This window comes from Lissotriton helveticus, chromosome 12 (assembly GCF_964261635.1).
Source record: "Lissotriton helveticus chromosome 12, aLisHel1.1, whole genome shotgun sequence".
Lineage (NCBI taxonomy): Eukaryota > Metazoa > Chordata > Amphibia > Caudata > Salamandridae > Lissotriton > Lissotriton helveticus.
Window position 1 is genome coordinate 543,471,228 of NC_136073.1, and position 6,000 is coordinate 543,477,227.

Here is a 6,000-nt window from a genome sequence, read left to right on the forward strand (position 1 = left end):
ACGCAGGCTGACAAAGCGGGTGCTCTGCTGGTGCGCATGACACGCAATGCTCCAGACAGTGTCCCTATAACTGAGGTGTATGACCGGGCTGGAGATATAGTGCAGACCCAATTAGATATAAATGATACGTTCCGAGCATACTACGCAGACCTGTATGGCCCGCACGCGCCACTCTCAGAACCGGAATTAGAGTCCTTCCTGGCGGATACTTATATCCCACAACTGGCAGTTCCGCAACAACAGGTTCTCGCTAAGCCCATCACCCTGACAGAAGTTAGGCAAGCCATAAAAGCACTGCCGAGGAACAAAGCACCGGGCTCAGAAGGGTTACCGGCGGAATTCTACTTGACTTATATTGACGTCCTGGCCCCCCGCCTCCTTGCGCTCTACAAAGATGCGCTGGAAAGTGGCGAACTGCCGGAATCGACGCTACAGGCACTAATAGTATCACTGCTGAAGCCAGGGAGAGAAGCGCTACAAGTAGAGAATTATAGACCCCTATCGCTACTAAACACGGATTATAAAATACTCAGCAAAATATTGGCAACTCGGCTGTCACAATATATAACGGATGTGATACACCCAGACCAATGCGGATTTGTACCAGGCAGGAGTACCGCATTGAACCTGAGGAGACTGAGCCAACTAATGGCCCAAGGGGAGGAAGGGGAGAATAATGAAGGATGTATATCACTGGACCTCAAGCAGGCCTTTGATTCCCTAAAATGGGATTATATGCTGGCCGTATTGGGCAAATTCGGCATCCCGCAGGCATACATAAAATGGATCGCTTTACTTTACCACAAACCTACAGCACGAGTTAGGACTAATAGATGCATCTCTGCCCAACTTGCCATTGCAAAGGGGACGCGACAGGGATGCCCATTATCGCCCTTACTATTTATAATAGCCCTGGAGCCCCTGATGATAAAAATTCGCACACTGGCGGATACCATGGGGATCGTTCGACTTACCACCCACCATATCATCTCTGCGTACACAGACAATATATTGCTGTTCCTTCACGACGTGACAAGCCCACTAGAGCCGATATCGGAGGTGTTTGAGGTGTTTAGAGAGTTATCGGGGCTCGCGATTAACTCGTCCAAATCATATGGGTACAGTTTTCACAGGCCAATGTCAGTAACGCACATACAATTTGCACCATACCAGTTCCAAATAGCGCCAGTAACATTCAAATACTTGGGTATTCAAATATACAGGGAAGCACGGGATTTACTGGAGGGCAACCTGGGTAAGGCCCTTAATGCGCTAAAGCCGCAAGTATGCTTTTGGAACACTTTACCATTGTTGGTCGCAGGCAGGGTGGCGATCTCGAAAATGGTGGTCCTGCCCAGACTGTTATATTACTTCACGAACGTGCCCGTGCTGGTGCCCATGACCTTCTTTAAACAACTGCACACACTACTGACAGAGTTGGTTTGGGGCATGGGCAGGAGACGAATAAGTTTAGCTAAACTGCAATTGCCAACGAACAGTGGAGGTCTGGGAGTACCAGATCTGATAGCATATGGCTACGCTTGCCAGCTCCAGCGGTTAGCTTACTGGCTAGCAGGTCATAACTTGCACGAATTGAACATGGCGGAGGCGGATAGGAATGGGGGAAGTATACACCGACTGTTGCTCCCCAAAGCAAAAATAGCAGCGGCGGCCCCTCCTCTGCTTAAGCTTGCGATCCAGCAGTGGAGGGCAGCTCTCAGGTACACTGGCAGTCAACAGGCTTACGCACTCACGATACCCCTTTTGGGCATCCCCCTAGGAACGGGCATGCTCACAGAACGTAAACTGAGTCCGTGGCACGAGGCTGGGCGTAACACAAGTGGGGGACTTCTTCTCGGAAGGTAGACTTCTTACACATACAGAATTTATGCAGTTGCACCAGACGCCGCGGTTGTTGTTTCTACTACACGCACAAGTCACACACTACATTTCCACACATTGGGCGAGAGAAGGCTTGGAACCGGAAATGACGGCCCTGCTCACTATGCAATATCTCATGGGATCGGGCAGTCGTTTAACAAAGTGGCTCACTAAGGGTTTCAGAGCGAGTAAATATGTTCCGTTGCAGCCACTTCGTACACGCTGGGAGGGTGACAACAGGCGGAGACATTGGTGATAAGGACTGGGAAAAGATACTAAAGCTCCCCAAGAAGGTGTCACGCAACCCTAAGTTCAAATTCATTCAACTCATGATCGTCCACAGGGCGTACTTAACCCCCCACAGAATACACGCGATGTTCCCTGAGTCGTCCAACAAATGCCCCAGATGCCACCGCGCTGACGCGGGTATGCTTCACGTGTTCTGGGACTGCCCTAAGTTGGGATACTACTGGGCCACAATCCACCACATCCTAGCGGAGAAGGCCCCAGGAAGACCCTATGACTCAACACTATACAACATACTGGGGCTGGGGCACAAGGAAAAGAAGAGGAGTGTAGCCACTAGATTTGTGGACCTGGCGCTGTTATTAGCAAAGAGGGCGATAGCAATATAATGGAAGTCGGTGAAGCCGCCGAGTGTGGAGTCATGGAGTAGCGAGGTGTCACGATGGGGGAAGGCAGAGGGCCAGGAGCTACAAAGAGAGGAGCGAAAGGGCCTACGCAAATACCCGATTTCCATAGACTGGAACTAGATGGTAGAGGAGTTTGAAACGTGCGCGAAGGCGCACAGCGAGTGAAAACCTATGCCGATAGCGGACATGATGGTAGGCCGACGAGGACATGGGAGGGCTCCTGCCGGGGTGCCGGCCACAATCCGCAGTGGGTTACACACACGCAGTACAGGTCGCAGACTTAAAACACATCATACCTTGCAGTTGCATTGTAACGAGAGATTGTTATGACAGACGGACATTATATCACGGAACATAACGGAATGGATATTGCTCGCAAGAACAAACCCTATATCATATGTAAGTGCCGGGGTGGGGGGGGGGGGAGTTTAGTTGAAGCAAAATTGAAACAAAAGTAATCTGTAGTGGTATTTAATGTCATGGGGGGCACAGCACTAACAAAGTAAATGGAAAAAGTGGTACTATTGATGATGATGGCACCGTACAAAATTCTGTAATTAGAAGGCGAAGTAGTGAATATAAGTGTAATGGTGACCTTGCTATGACAATAAACATACTTTCAAAAAAAAAAACATATGGCTGCATGGATACGTGATGGTCAGTAGGACAGTGTATGGACCATATAAGTTGATGTGGGTTCTAGTAGCATTGGCAGTGATATACACATTGTGTAATTTTCAGAATCACAAACAGGCTGTATGACACATGTCATGTGGATTTGGTGGAGAAATTGAAATTGCCATGCTCTAATGATTACCTCCACTGAGTATGGTTGACATACACTGACCTCTGCTTCTTTTATGAGATGCAGACTCGTCTATGGATAGCTGGTACCACTTGTTGGTAAGTTATGGGAACTTTGAGGCATAACTCTACTATAAAAAAAAAACTTGTGCATTTGTTTGACATTGATTTTTGGTCTGGGTTTCTGTCTCCCTTCCACTTGCAGGTAATAAGTAAAATCACGATTGCCCTGAGGATACCCCGATAATAATTAGGGGTTGAAACGTAAACATTGATTCACTTGGTTATTGATTAATAATAATTCTACATGTTGCAATGCTACATGTACGTTATCCATTTGTACATATGTATAACCAGTGATTTTGTATTGGGTGTCTCTTGTGTATATTTTATATTTATTCACACACTGGAGCACTGCGTTACCTGCACCTACTTTAATTGTCGTTACACTATCTGCATAGTTATGGAAGAGCAATACAAAAAAAATTCCACAGAAACCTTGCTCAGCAAGTTGTGTTCATTATTCTTTTTTTGTTATAGGAACACTACAAAAGTGTGTATATAACATTTGGTCTTTCTGAAATAATACATTGATTGTTGGCATCCCCAGACATGTACAGGAAGCTGGCATCTTTCAGAAGAGTCCCAGGGTGTACTCTGTTGTTATGTAACTACTTATAGTACATATAAGTATAGCACTACTATAGACCCTTGTCGTGTACTTCCCACTAATCCGTAGGATATGCACGTTTTTTGGACAACATAAACTTTGGGTAAGTTGCCTAGACTGATTACAAGCACCCCCGCAGGATATATTTGACTGGAGATCAACTAGCTCACAGTGCCACCATAAGCCCCCCTAATCTTACCAGGGAAGGAATTGTTTCTGGCAATCACTGAACATGACAACCCTGACCCCTCAGAGATCATGGTAACGGATCAGTCACTTGTGCTCTTTTTATCTCAGAGAGATATATGAAGAATACACAGAGGGACATTTTCAATATATTTATTGAACCGTTATTCTTGTTTAAAATACACATGCTGCGACAATCAGTAGACAGAAGCAGACGAGAATGATTAAGAGCATCAAAAGAGTAAGTAGTAGATACAGTGCTACCATGGTTCTAAAACAGTGGGTGAGAAGCTGGCCTGGTATATGCTGTCCACTAATTAAAGAGGGCACCTTGCACCAGTCCAAACAACCCTTATGGTGATTTAAGAGGTCAAAGATAACCTTAGAAAGCTGTCCAAGTGGTAGCTGTGGAGAGCAGCCTTCAGGCTTAGTCCTGATGGAATGGTAAGCAGCTTATTGTACCAGAATGCAACCTTATAGTATTGGTTAAATAAAAAGAGAACCACACAGTAGTTCTAAAAATATGTATTTATTAATATAACACTCTTTAGTATTACACAGTATCTTCTATACGAAGATACTCACAAAGCACACAAAAAGATGTAGCACAGAAACAATAATAAATAGCACTAATACACAGTGGGCTCCAGGGGGAGTCCAGACCATATACTAAAATAGTGGCATACGAGCAACGACTTGAGTAAAGACAGTAACTAGAGGATGTAGAATCGCTGGGCCCCAAGGTGAGTAAGTAGGGACCCCACGGAGGACGGGTGTAGTGTGGGAACATGACTGCGTGCTCCGTACAATTCTATGGGGAAGTCGCGGTTGAAGTTTTAAAGTTTAAAGGCCCTTCCCAGTGGATTTCGAAGAAACCCAGTGGAACTTAGGAGGTTGGAAAGCCACCCCACCCGTGGATATCATAGTATCAGAGTTACCTATCCCAGGAAAGCCGGGTGCATAGGTCTGAAGTGGGTCGGAAACCGCTGTCGAACCCAATGAAGGACTTCAAAGAAGAGCCACTGCTGGAAGGAAGAAAAGTGTCTGTTGGAATCCAAAGGTGGATTCTTGTTGAAGAGTACCTGAAAGCAGAGAGGACAGAGTCTGGGTCACTCAGGAGTGACCAGGGGCTCCGTAGACGAATGCCCATGGATGTTGGGTGCTTCAGGTATGTTGAGGGGGTTCCTGACTCTGCAGCCACGGGGACCAGGAGACATCGAAGACAACCAGGAGCCGGATAAGAGCTGTCCCACAAAGGATGTTGAGTGCTGAGGGGGTCAGTGTCTGGCGGGAGCACCAACAAACCTTGGCAACGGCAACCCACACAGAAGGTCAAAGGAGGTTACGGTTTTGACCCGAAAGGTTCAGGGGAATCACCAAAGCAAGAGGAGTCAAGGCAAGGCTAGAGCAACCAGGGGAAATAAGGAAAAGCAAAGTTGACACTCAAGTGGACTCACTGGCAGGAGGCACAGGAGTCACAAGAAGACCTTGAGCGATTTCACCAAACAGCAGCCCTCGGAGCACTCAGTTGGAGGAGGCCAGGGTTCTTGGTAGGAAATGGTGCCAGAGGTTTGGGATACTCGGAGCCCAATGCCCTTGCTCAGGAAACGCAGAGAAGCATATGCACTTGCAATTGAACGCAGTACACAGGGGTTCAGGTATTGCAGCCCACACGAGGGATTTTGGCCTCACACTTGGTAAGAGAGCAGCTTGGACCTCGAGGGACATAGAAACCATCCTTCTGAGTTGCTGGAGCCTTTGGAGTCCGTAGGTGCTCAGGAGCAGCAGACCGGTCAGTCGTGATGT